This window comes from Protopterus annectens, chromosome 16.part0 (assembly GCF_019279795.1).
Source record: "Protopterus annectens isolate FY-2018-M chromosome 16.part0, PAN1.0, whole genome shotgun sequence".
Lineage (NCBI taxonomy): Eukaryota > Metazoa > Chordata > Ceratodontiformes > Protopteridae > Protopterus > Protopterus annectens.
Genome location: NC_056750.1, coordinates 781,790,807 through 781,804,968, shown reverse-complemented (window position 1 = coordinate 781,804,968; position 14,162 = coordinate 781,790,807). Strand labels below are relative to the sequence as shown.

The following is a 14,162-nucleotide window of genomic DNA, read 5'->3' as shown; positions in this document are numbered from 1 at the left end:
ATCACGGATGCCAGGTCAGCAGAAATTATAGGTCATAAACCTGGTTTTGGTTTCAGAAATTCTAATAATTTGAAACAAGTTATGTGATTCAAGACACCAGCCTACAGGCGACATCTCTAGGAAACTTAAGTATTTTCCCTGTTATAGATGCAAAGCCTGTTCTGTTCTTGCCAAAGAACAGTTTCAACATAGAGTATTTGATTTTATTTTTAAGCCCAGCTTTCATGCAGACGGTCAGACACAAATTGTAGTTTATTTAGCTACGTGTAATGACTGTCCCAGATTCAGTGTGGGAAAAACTGTACAGAAATTTAAAGACAGGATCTTGAGGCATTTGTATGATAAATACATTTAATGTTAAGAAAGCTTTGGCAAAAACATATAATGGAGAACTTGGGATATAGGTTCTCTTTCAGGGTGCTACAGTATGTAAAGGCTAATCCTAGGTGAGGTGATTAAATAACTATTTAGAAAGTTTAGAATTAAAATGGATTTTCAGACTTCAAATTCAAGCTTCCAAGTATCAGTGCAAATGTTTGCCTTAAACCAGCCCTAAGGAGGAGGAAATTACATTCATAAATGGTTTTATTGGTTGATTAACTCAGTAAGCACTGTGATAGTTTCTTGATTATTTTAAATGTGTAAGTTCTGATAAGTTGTCAATCTCGCCTTCATTCTTGCTGGATGGGTTCAGAGCCGATCCTCGGCTCCGACTCTGCTTATACCAAAGCTCGAGAGCTATTTTTACCGGCTCGAGGTAACCCTGTATCCTACAATGCTAGGCACTAACTACCCAGATCTCGTTTGCCGCTTAGCTGTGAGGTTGCGTTTTTGCTGGCTCTCTGGTAAAATTTTTTCAGAAGCAGTTTTCTGGTAAGGTTTTTCCATTTTATTTTCAGGGTTAGTGTGCGTTTATTTCCCCTTTACCCGTTTAGTGTAACCCGCCTTATATAGTCCCCTTTTGGGTCTGTTTTTTTCCTATCCCCTCGGTCCTAACCGTTCCCCTCATATTGTCAGGCCTTCGGGCCAAGTTTGTACTCTAGTTTTTTTGTCTTCAGTTAAATTGTCAGTTTAATTATTTTAATCTTAGTCTTTGGTGTGGTGAAGTGACTGGACTAAGTTTTCTTTAGTGTGGTGTGTGTGTGTTTGGGTGTGTTTACCACAAGATGTCTAAGGAGTCCAAGGTCTCAGGCTTCAAGAAGTGTGACTCGTGCTGTCAGAAAATGTCTCTGACAGATGGTCACACTTCTTGTGTTTATTGCCTAGGCCCTCTGCACCTGCAGGACTCTTGTTCTGTCTGCCATGCATTCAGTCCAAGAGTCCTGCAGGAGCGCAGAAACCAAGCTGATTTTGAGAGGCTTATTGAAGCCCGAAGGTTCCCCGGCCAAGTCCTCGTCGGGCAAACCTTCCAAGCCCACTAAATCGTCGGCTCCGAGTACAGAGCCTCCAACCAGTGGTGCTACTTCTGTTTCTGCATCAGCTCCGGCTGGAGCCGAGGCTTCAAGAACTCAGTCGGCTCCGATAGTTATGTGGGAACAGTCTCTTCGAGTCGTAAGCGCTCCAGGTCCTTCTTTGGAGTCGGTCCATTCGGCTCCGAGATCTCCTTTGCTTTCGGAGCGCAACCATCGGTCCCATTTCTCTCGGTTTTCCAGGCTTTCGGACCATGACCTCGAGAGGGTGGTTAGCAGACTCCTCAAGTCGCAGGCACTGGCCCAGATGCTTCATAGCCCTTCTCAACAGACAGTGGCTATACCCATTCCATCGTCTATTCCTCCTCCGACTCTTCCTCTGAGTTCGGAGCTGGAGTTTGTGGGAGCCGGGACCGTCGACACGTCAGAGCAGATACCACCCATTTCGGCTCAGTCGTTGGCTCCGATTTCTTCTATGGTGCCATCCTTGGAGGGATCCGGGTGCTGTGACTCCCTCGTCGGCTCCGAGGGGGCGAGTGGCATCGGACCCTTGTCCGACCCCGTTCTCCCCCTCGGAGCCTCTGTGCAGGTGAGTTCGGCTCCGACATTGGCCTCTGAGCCATCCCTCAGTGCCGGGAGTGGTCCTTATCTCTTCGGAGCGGGGACCTTTTTCCCTGCCTGATAGGGGTGCTTTTGAGGTCATGAGGAGTGTGCTGGCCCCTGTGCCTGCTCCTCGGTCGGCTCCCTCAGCTCCTCCCACTGTAGTGCCTGCTGCGGTCTCTACCCATCCTCTCTACCCTGGCCACAGAGATCCTATGCCTCAGGTGACCCCATTGGGAGCATCCTCCTCTTCTGAGGCCTCCCCTGATCCATCAGGGGAGCCCCCTCGGAAGAGGAAATGTAAGAGGAAGCATGTGGACTCCCCTGAGTCAGTCACATCTGACACCGACTTGGATGAGTCTGAAGGATCCCCACGATCCCCCTCTGAGGAGGTCTCCTTTTCTGACATCCTTGAGATCCTCAAGCAGAGGGGGAACTGGTCTACCCTTAATCCTTCCGAGGACGAGTCTGTCTACCTAGAGGCTTTTGGTTCTCCCCCTTCCACCTCCCGAGTTTCTCCTCCCTTTGACCCCCCTTATGGAAGTGGTGGCCAGAAAGGCATGGACGGCCCCTGACTCTATGGAACCTACCCCACGGAGGCCTTCAAAATTTATCACAGCCCCTTCTGATGAACAGTTTTTGACCAAGGGTGTCCCTGTTGATGCGATGGTGGTGGCAGCAGCCACTAAGAAGGAATTGGCCGATCCTTCAGTACCTGTCCATCCTCCTAATAAGGATTCTAGGACCATGGATAGGTACGGCAAGCGGATGTTTTCTTCAGTGACCTTTACCATGCGGTCGCTGAATTACTTATGTCATTTCACCCGCCTTCAGAGACATGCTCAAAGAAATGGGTGATACCCTACAGGATCCAACAGCTGCGGGGTCTCGGGACAAAATCAACTCCCAGTTGGCAACCCTAAACTCGATTGTCAACTCCTCCATGCGGCTTATTTCTTATGCGGCCGATGGAGCGAGTAGGGCTGCAGGCACAGGCGTGGCCTTAAGACGTCACGCCTGGATGCGGCTTTGTAACTTTGCTGACTCCTTTAAGGCGTCCTTCACCAACTCTCCCTTTGATGGTTCGGTGTTGTTTGGACCTCAGGTGAGGGATACTTTGACCAGATGCGAACAAGAAGGCAAGACTCTCTGCCGTGGGAGTCCGTTTTTCCACCCCATCTAGACCATACCCTAAAGGTCAGAAAGGTGGAAAAATGTGGTTCCGCAAACCACAGGGAGTCGCGCCGGACACACGAGGTGAGTTCCCCTCTAGAGGCGGGGGGGGGGACAATAACAGACACCGCCCCAGGGGCAGAGGGGGTCCGCAGAATCAGGGTAGCAGAGAAGCTGTCTCTGGCCAACCCTTCCAGCATCCCTGAGAAGCTGCCCGACTGTCTGCCTTCGGAGGCAGTCGGGGGAAGATTATCACTGTACCCAAAAGCCTGGCTTTCCCTCACCAAAGACAAATGGGTACGGTTGATCATATCCAAGGGTTACAAAATTCCCTTTGTCCACACTCCAAAACAGCCAAAAAGGCCTCTTCCAGATTTTCCACCCGGTCTATGGGAACAGGCAGTATTAGAAATCTCAAAACTGCTAAGAAAAAGGGCCATCCAACCAGTCCCAGCAGACCAGCAAGGATCCGGAATCTACTCAAGTTCTTTTTGGTACCAAAAAAGACAGGGGACTGGAGACCAATTTTGGATCTCAGCAGACTGAACAAGTCTGTTCAAAGAACAAAGTTCTGGATGGTCATGCTACAGTCCATTCTACCCTTTTTGGGCCAGGACCATTGGATGTGCTCTATAGACCTTCAGGATGCGAACTACCACATCAAAATGCACAGGTGCTCCAGGAGGTTTCTCCACTTCCGGCTGGGGGCCAGTCACTACCAATTCAGGGCCCTGCCCTTTGGTGTCACTACAGCTCCCCCTAGTGTTCACCAAATGTATGGCAGTGGTTACGGCTCAGGCGTCAAGGATTCCAGGTGTTTCCATATCTGGACGACTGGCTCCTTACCGCCACCACCAGGCGTCAACTTATTCAGTCCAGAGATTACACCATTCAGATTTGCGAAGAGCTTGGGTATCTCCATAAATTTCGAAAAGTCTGCTTTGTCGCCTTGTCAGTCTATTACAGTCATAAGCGCCATATTAGACAGTCGAACTATCTGCAAAACTAACGGCACAAAGAGTCTCAGATATTCGCGAACATGTTCATATCCTCCTTCAGAACAACAAAATCCAGGCCAAGTTTGTACTGAAGACTCTAGGTCTCATGGAGGCTGCCATTACATTACTTCCTTTAGCTCGCTTCCACATGCGACTCCTTCAGTGGATGCTCTTCTCTCAGTGGTTCTTCCAGCAGCTTCTGATGTCGCACAACATTTTAATAACCCAGGCATGCAAGAAACACCTGTCTTGGTGGATGGTCTCCCTTCAAGTGATTCAGGGCAGACCCTTTGTCCCCACCCCTGGTTGCTACAGTGACAACGGATGCCTCCCTGATAGGGGGGGGGGGGGGCATTTTCAGGGCAGGACGGTCCAGGGCACTTGGCAACCTTTCCAATGCCACCTGCACATAAATGTCCTGAAGATGAGAGCAGTACTTTTAGCGTTGCAAGCCCTTCAGGACTCTCTTCCCATCGGGACGATTGCAGTTCAGATGGACAATATGTCCGAAGTGTGGTACATCAACAAGCAGGGCGGAACCAAGTCCTATCCCTTATGTTGAGAAGCACTCAAGACTTTGGCAGTGGGCGATCTCCTCTCAGCGGTTTCTGATAGCAACGCATATCCCCAGGAAGTCCGTCAGAGCGGATAGGCTGAGCAGAGCCATTCTCATGCCGCATGAGTGGTCTCTCAGGCAGTCAGTAGTGGAGAAAATTTTCGGAAAATGGGGTCAGCCTTGCTGTGATCTTTTCGCAACACCCCAGAACAGCAAGTGCCACGAATTTTTCACACTCTTCCCGGCCACCCCCCCCCCCCCCTCAGAGACGCTCTAGCCCACGATTGGCCCCGGGGTCTCCTGTACGCTTTTCCCCTTTTCCATTAATCACTCAGTTGATTCAGAAAGCTACCGCCTTGAGATCCACAATGATCCTCATTGCTCCGTACTGGCCTCGACAAATCTGGTTTCCGTTCTGCATCGTTACCTCTTGGAGCAGCCCTGGCATCTGGACCCAGTTCCAGATCTATTGACCCATCAGTCAGGCAAGCTGCACCAATCCCTCCCCTCTCTCAACCTCACAGCTTGGTTGCTCCACTTCCAACCTTAGCCAGGCTTCCCTTTATCTCCCATTCGGTACGTGACATTTTAGCTTCTCAAGTCTTCTACCAGGAGGATTTATGCCAGCAAATGGAAACGTTTTTCCTTCTGGGCAAAATCTAGTAACATAGACCCATTCGTGGCTCCTATCCAATCGGTCCTGGATTTTTTGGCCGAACTTTTCAATCAGGATCTTCTTCGTCCACTATCAGAGTCCAGTTAGCGGCCATTTCAAATTTTCATGTTGGCTTGTCAGACACCTCTATTATGTCTCATAAACTTTGTAAAGCCTTCCTTAAAGGTATTTTTTTACTTAAGCCCCCCGGTCAGACATCCCCTACCGCAGTGGGATTTGAATCTAGTTTTAACCTCCTTGATTCTCCCTCCCTTTGAACCTGCGGCGTCCTGTTCTTTGAAGTTACTTTCATGGAAGACTTTGTTTCTAGTGGTCATAACCTCTGCGAGGAGAGTCTCAGAACTTCACACCCTTTGCGTTCGTCGTCCTTCTCTGGTTTTCCATAAAGATAGTGTCCTTCAGAACTAACCCCTCTTTTTTACCCAAGATATCTTCTGAGGCAAATCTAAACCAGACCATCGATCTCCCAGTTTTCTTCCCTAATTACTCCAACAGAGCGGAACAAAAGTTGCCTTTCTTGGATGTTCACCACCAACTCTGTTACTACCTGGCTAGAACCAAGCAATTTAGGAAATTGAGCAGCTCTTCTATCTTATGCTGAAGGGAAGAAAGGCCTTCCAGTTTCCAAAGTAACCCTTTCTAGATGGTTGGCCTCTGTCATCACTTTCGTCTATGAACTGAGGCGTCAAAAGCTTCCTTCAAAACCTAGAGCCCATTCAACTAGAGCCTTGGCTACGTCAATAGCTTATCAGGACAGGTTGCCTTTAGATTCTATTTGTGCGGCAGCCACATGGGCCTCTCCCCATACCTTTATTTCTCCTTACAAATTGGACATGGCCTCCAGAAGCCGAGCTAATTTTGGTTCCACCGTCCTCAAGAGTCTGTTCCGATGAGCCACCCAGGGTTGAGGTGCTAGGGATGCGGTCCCATCCAGCAAGAATGAAGGCGAGATTGACAACTTAACATTGAGAAGTTATGTACCTACCATAACGTTCCATGTTAGTTGTCTTCTTCTGGCCTTCTTTCTTGCGTCCCGCCCTCCAACCCCCTAGCCTGGACAGACCGATAGGATCCTACGGGGCCATCTTTTTTGCCCAGTATGGTCTCCAGTGACCATCCTTTTCTTGGGATGGCTATCTATATGGGTATGCCTCTCTCTCCTTTGTTCTGGGGACAGAACTGCTATAGTGTTAGCTATCAAACGAGATCTGGGTAGTTAGCGCCTAGCATTGTGGGATACAGGGTTACCTTGAGCCGGTAAAAATAGCTCTCGAGCTTTGATATAAGCCGAGTCGGAGCAGAGGATCGGCTCCGAACCCATCCAGCGAGAAAGAAGGCGAGAGGAAGACAACTAACATGGAATGTTATGGTAGGTACATAACTTCTCATTTTAGAATTTTATGGATCTGATTAAGCGTTTATTAACGCGAAAGCGCTTATCCCTATTTTAATAATCTTGTTTATGGTTGTTGTAGCCTTGCTGGTCATTTGTTTTACAATTCTGTATAGTGTAACATCAGAGAGAAGACATTAAAATGCAGTACTGCAGTTGTATAAATGCCTTCCAAGCTTCGATACGTAGGTGTTTCCAAAAGTTTGCTACCAATGTGTTAACACTGCTGTGCAATGCTTGCACTTTTATTGTAGAGCATTTTTGGCATGGAGTGACTTAACATAATCTTCCATTGTAGGCATTCAGAAGTGGTGTTAACATGCGCAAGAGTGTTTAAAACTCATTGCTCTGTCAGTGTACTTAGCCAGTGATGTAGAATTTGATATTTAATGTACAAACTACTGCATGCATTTCTGGATTGAATTGTCGTCAGAACCAGACACTGTAGAAAATCTTGCATTTACAAAAGGTGTTACACTGCTCTCTGCAGTCGGTGAAAAAGAGCATACTCGGTTAATGATTATCTTTTTAGTTTTGAAAGAGAAAAATGGCCAAAGGTACTGGGGATCTAGTGTTAAATTAAAAAATGTAAAGGTTGCACATTATCTGTAGAGATCATGGAGGGGAACTTGGAAGCATCCACAGTTAGTCAACATGGTTCAGACCGCCTTCTACTTCTACATTGTGAAAAGTGAATTGAAAATGCAGGTCTCTGTCACATAGCAGTCAATGTGAAAATTGTAGTAGACTGTTTGCAATGAACCTCATGTGAATTATCTATTTTGTCATGAAGAAAAATCCATGGCACAAATTCTAAACAGCGAGACAGAAGGACATGAGTGCAGCCTGTTCATCTTATGGCAGTGAAATGATCCACATTAGAATAGTAGAGGAGGTTTTAATTGTAGATGTAGTTTATTTGCTGCCAGTTGTCTGAAGAAATTGAATGAGGCTGCAATATGGATTGTTGATGGTATATAACACGTGCAAATGGAGACTGTGTACCCAACTGCGTTTAATTCATGGGATGCTTAATCTTCCCCTTAGTGTGTGCATTTGTGAAGAGCAAGTCCTGCAAAGAATAGTCTACTTTTGAACACTGCATTTGAACGGTTGGATAGCTGTGGCTGTTTTGGATTCCAGTGCATTTGTTGTCAGACTTTTGATCAAGCAGCAGTGAAGAACATAAAGCAGAATATACTGGGAACGACATTTAAGGGATGGAAATTTCACTATTGCAAAACTTGTGACAAAAAAAAAATCTCTCCGACTTAAAATGTATGGCAGTGACACCAGCTTCCATATGAAATGCTGAGTGCTGACATCCTTGTCTTTAATAAAATATGGTGAAGCCCTGGAGGGGGTACACAGTCTTTTTAGATTGGCCTCTGAAGACTATACCATTTTGATGTATGCAGAGGAAACCTACCTCTGAGGAAAGCTGTCAGATTTAGCAGTATGCACTCTGAGAACCAGTAGATTGCCACCAACATTCCCACATTCTTTAGTGAATGTAATAGATGTAACAGATGGTCTGCCTGAAATTCAGAACTTTGGTTGTGTGGCACAGAAGAGTGAGAGGCCTCCTATGTAGGTGCAGCATGATCTTCAAGTAGCAGTGAATTGTTAGTGTGTGAGCAAGACAGCTCTGATCAGGTATGCTCCAATTGCATCTGGAATGCCCACAATACCACACAAAAAGTAGTACACAGATTGGAATGGGTATATTCTTAAAATTCAGCAGGAAACGTCAGCATACTCCATTACTTAATTTCTACATGCTCTACCCACAAATAAAATCCGTGTGTGATATACGTAAGTATGTCATAATGAATTTTTGAAAAATTCATCCAAACTTTCCTTGTGTTTTAACTGCAAAACTTACTGCTAAACACACGCTACATACATAGTTATGATGAAATGCTTTAGCATCACAATTTCCTTCACATTGCCGTGCACTGACTGCATTGTTTGCACTCGCAGTATTTGGGTACTGGCAGAAGCTTTCTCAATTTTTTTTTCTTGAACTTGCTTTCTTGTCCTCTGTACATACACAGAGTGCCATGCATGAACTGTTGTGTTGTACCTGCCATGTACAAGTCTTTCAAGTTTTGCTTGAACAGCATTCTTAAGCCAGTAGTAGTGATGGTACAAAACTCAAATTTGTTTGAAATGCTCAGTCTTACACCAAAGTATTTAGCGAGGCATCAGGAGAAAACATTAACTGACTGTCTGTGGCTCATGCTGACTTACTGCCAGATCTGTTATGTGCAGAGTACAATCTTACTGATTTGAGAGATCAGTATATAGTTTGAGGAACATAGTGTGACAATCTCTTACTCATTATACCAAAGTCTGAACATTTGTTGGGTATTTTCTCTGATGTATGCCCTAGTTTTCCCTTTGTCACTTTTCTCTACCAGTGATAAGCAACAAGCCATAACATAACTTCTTACACTGTTTCAGTTAAATGCCTGTAGGCAATGTTCTTCTTAGTAAAAAGGGTACTCAACCAGTTGAATTGTATGTTTACGCTTGTATAGATATCGGGTGTGTGTGTTATACATGTCACATGTGTATTTTTTATGGGGTGCATAATCTTCTTTCGGCTTTTCCCGGTTAACGGTCGCCACAGCGGATCATCTGTCCGCTCATGATTGACAGTGGAGTTTTACGGTGTCGAGTTGCCAGCCCGGCACCCAACCTTCCACAAAAGGCATATACACTTGCACACTCACACCTAGGGCCAATTTTAGTATCCAATCCACCTACTGCATGTCTTTGGGATGTGGGAGGAAACCGGAGAACCCGGAGGAAACCCACGCGACCACAGGGAGGACTGAGTCTCCTGGGTCAGAACATATCCCCTCCAGCATGTTTTGTTTATTGTGATGGCAAGGTTTAGATCCCTGGAGCGTGTGGCTCTGTGGGGTTTGGATTTCTTTAAGTGTAGCATGTCCATCAGCACTGGTTTTGACATGGCCTTGTATGTTATGCAGAGATCGCCTCTGAGTAGACGATATGCGACAGAGTATAGCTGGAGTTTTTTAAAGCGGTCAGCATAGGCATCTGCTTTAGGCCTGTGATTCTTTAGTGAGGTATTTCTGCAGCGTTTCCAGTTGCAGATGTCTTGAGAGGTACATACCAAATGGGGCATTGTATTCTATAATGGGTCTAATAAGGGATGAGTACAGTGGGACAATGACCTCCTTTTTTCTGGATGAAAAGCCCTTAGTGATGAGGTGTGCCACATAGGATTTCCTGACTGTTGTGGCGATGTAGTTATCGAAGGTGAGACCACTGTCCACCTGTGTCCCTAAGTCTCATCACACTTCCGGTGTTTAGTGTACTACCACCTATGTGGTAATTCATGGGTACATGTTTTTTTGCAAAGAGGATAACTATACATTTCTTGGCATTGAGCTTGAGCCCTTGGCTCTGGAACCAAGCATCTGTTTCTGTAGGACCCTTTTGTAGAGTATCCACATCATTTGGGGATTAAATAATGGCTCCCAGTTTGCAGTCATCTGCGCACTTTGTTAGCTAGAGTCCCTTAGTGTTGGCCTGTACTTCAGAGAAGTAGATGCCAAACAAGAGCGATCCCAGGACTGAACCCTGAGGTACTCCACTTGTCTGGAGCTGGATTTGGAGTCTGCTACTTTTACAGTGTGGGTCCTGTCAGTAAGCCAGTTGGCAACTCATTGGGTGACATAGGGATTAATGCCCAGCTTAGTAAGTTTATCTGTGATTCCAGTGTGGGAGATGGTGTCAAAGACCTTGGCGAGGTCTAGATAGGCTGTGTGGACCACCTTACCCTTGTCCATGGCTCTGGAGACTGATTCAAAGAAGTCAGGTTCAGGAGACAAAATCGGCCCTTCACGAACCCAAACTGGGTGGGGTCCAGTGTTTTAAGGTTGCCAATGCCTTTGTTTATAAGTTCCATGATAATACGCTCCATGGCCTTGCAGATAAGACTTGTCAGACTGATGGGACAGTAGTTTCCGGGATCCAAGGTGGATCCCCCCCTTGTGGAGTGGAATAACTGTAGCTCTGTGCCACTCAGTGGGCACGAAACCTGAGGTGAGGCTATGATTAAACATGACACTTAGTTGAGGGGCCAGTTCATATTGTAGTGCATAGCCCGGGATGTCATCTGGTCCCATGGATGCTGTATTCTTGGCTTTGGAGAGTGCATTTTTTACCTGTGTGGCTGTTATTACTGGAATTTGGCAATCTTCCAGTATTGAGATGGGCCATTTAGGGGGTGATGGCACTGAATCGATCTGCCAGAATATTGGCAATATCCTTGGGATCAGTATATTTAATGCCATTCTGTTTTAGCTCAGAGCAGATCTGAGCATTGCCGTTTAGATTCTTGACATAGTTATAGAATGCCTTGTGGTTGTCTTTGGAATCTTTGGCAATTTTATTTTCGTAACTAGCTTTGGAGGATTTTGAGGGATCTCAGTTTCTTACTTAGGCTGGTAAGGGAGTTTTTGCATCCTGGGATTTTCCTCTTTTCTGCAACAGTTTCTTCCTTTTGTTGTAAAGTTTGTTTATGGCAGGGGACCACCAGATTGGCTTCCTTTTTTTGGAGGAGAGCATCTTGGTTCTATTTGGGATGGCACGATTCCTACATGAGTGGATGTTGTCATGCAGTGCCTTAGTGTAGGATTCAGCAGTCGAACTTTCAGTTCCCGTCTGCATGGGTGTCATGAAGTTTGTCACTTCTGACTTGTCTAGCATGAAGTTGGCTTTGGAGAAGTTTTTTTGGAGGTTTCCTTACTGGGGGGTGGGGGTGGGATGTGGATGTTATGGGTGATTAGCTTATGGTCAGACCTGACTAACAAGGGGATGACCATAGGTGTGGAGCATTGATTTCCCATGTTGGTAATGACCAAGTCTAGGATATTGGAGCCCCTGGTGGGACTATGGATTAGTTGATCCAGGGCATTGGAATTTATGAATTCCAAGAACCGTTGGGCAAAGTTGTTGGTACACAAGTAGTTTTCCCAGTGAATGGCAGGGTAGTTAAAATCACCCAGTATTAGGGTGTTTGGTTTTATCTTAATATTTTCCAGTATGTGTAGAAAGGTGTAGTGAGAATCTTGGGACATGATGGGAGATCTGTAGCAAGCTACAATTTGGATTGCAGTCTTACCTAGTGTTAGTTGCACCTGGAGAATTTCAGACGCATTGTGTTGGGCAGCTAGCCTGGTGCTGTGAAATCCTTGGTGAATATGGACACTCCTCCACCTTTAGTGTTTCGGTCCTGGTTTGGTGGCTGAAAAGTGTGGTAAGAGTTGTAGCCTGGTATTGCAGGGGTGCTCTCTGGAGCCTTGAACCAGGTCTCAGTTACTGCACAGATATCTGTGTTCTCCATTTTTAGGAGTGACTCTAGAGTGCATTTTGAGGTTTAGACTTCTAGCATTGAGTAGCATTACCTTCAGATTTTGCTTGCTTGTACCTGTTACAGTGGTGGTTTTGTCCTTTGAACTTTGCCTGAAAAAGGCACTATAGGGGTGCCAAGAGCCTTAGCCAGTAACCTGAATTCCAGGGGCGGCAGCTGCAGACCATCTCTGGCAAAGCATCGTGGTCTGTCGATCATGTCGTCCCAGGCAGACAGATACTGGATCCTCTTTGACACCAGAAGCTTAGCCAATTGTTGAAGTCAGTCATTTTGTCCTTGTATTGTGGTATAATTCTGGGCAAAGGCAGGATGCTACTCGGGGCTAGGGTCATAACCTGCCTAGGCCACATGATCCAATAGCTCTTCCATGTCTCTCTTCATGTAGTCCAGGGAGGTACGTCTCAAGTCATTCACTCCAACATGGACAATGACAGAGTCCTGTTTGTACTTGTTGTGGAGTGACTTGAGTGCATGCGTTGTGGCTGATCCTGGCACCCGACAAGCAGCTGACTGTAATTTTCTCCTTGTTCAACCTGGTGAGTGGAACATCAGTGTGCCGGACTATAGAGTCACCTATGACTAAAGTGTTAAGTGCGTTGTCTTGCCTTGGGGGCTGTTGCTAGGTGACACACTGGTGTTGTGAGCTATGTGACACTTTGGTTGTGATTGGTGTTTGTTTGCATTTCAGCTTCAGAGGTCCTTGTTGCTTGGGCAGTTAAGGACCTCCGCATATGAGGATTTAGTGTTGCTATATGTGGGGGTTGGTGGTGTGGGTTTTGAAGGGCTATGTGTTGCTTGAGGTGTAGTGTGGGTGTTAACCTTCTCCTCTTGACTGTCTAGCACAATCTTTGGTGGAGAGAACTTTGCTTCCAGTTTGGCTATGTAAGTGCGTCTCTCACAGGTTGTAGTGTTGGGAGTAGAGGGTTTTCTGTGTACATGAGGCAATTGCTGCATTGCCCCAGTATGCCCAGATTCACCAGGTGGACAGGAGAAATCACCGGAAGCTGACCGTTGGACATGCCTGGTTTGGTGTTTTTTTTTGTAAAGTACATGAGCTGTTTTCCCTTGCCTTAGCAAGGTACTTTGCAATTATAGGCTGTTTAGTGCCTACAATTAATTTCTCCTTATTAACAGTTTAAGGCTTCCTAGTACTTTCCAGCAGGTATTAGAGCAAGTGCTAGTCACAGGGATACTTAAAGGTAAGATGAAAAAAATGCACACTGCAATGTGCACTAGAGAAGTTAGATGTGAAAGTAGGTAACTTAAGTTTTACCTGCTTAAAAAGTTAAGGTTTAGTGGAGAGTTACTATTTTTAAAACAGCAAGATGGATTGAAAGGGGGGTGGTCACTTTTGTATTCTGGTACTATGGAATACAGTAGGATGGCCAGTAAATTTAAATAGTTGAAGGGGAGTGATTTCAAAAATAATAATTTTGCGATTACTCACACAAGCCAGTCAAAGCAGAGAGGAAATGAGATATATGGTCAAATTAACATAAGAGACAGGCAGCTAGAAAGACAGTGGTATTTAACAAGACAACTAACTGGGTGGAAGGGTAGGGAAAAATTTCTGCCTTACTCAGACACAGAGCTGTGGTCTCTTTTGAAGTTTTAATATGCAGTTAAAGCAGAATGCAAGTAAAACACAAGATAAAGAACAACCACAGTATTCAAAATATAAAAAGGCAATGAAGTAATACAAAATACAACAAATAAATAAAAGCAAAGTGTAGCGGAGTCTGGATGAGCCTTTCTGGTAAAGCTCTGAAATGTTTTGTTTTACACCTTAAAAAGAAGGTTGAGTTCCTAGCTCCACCCCCTCAGTTCAGAAATGATTAACCTTAAGTGACCTCTTCTGTCTTATGAAGGAGTCCTTAATTGATCAGTTCTAATTTTTTCTTGATTCAGAAGAGACAGAGCTGTGGGCTCTTTTGAAGTTTTAATATA

At 45.6% G+C, this 14,162-nt stretch overlaps 1 protein-coding gene across 1 annotated transcript in view; it reads left to right on the top strand.

The window, feature by feature from the left end:
• The window catches only part of EDF1 (endothelial differentiation related factor 1), a 763,231-nt gene that overhangs the window by 252,931 nt on the left and 496,138 nt on the right, over positions 1-14,162 (top strand). The gene's annotated exons all lie outside the window — the stretch shown is intronic.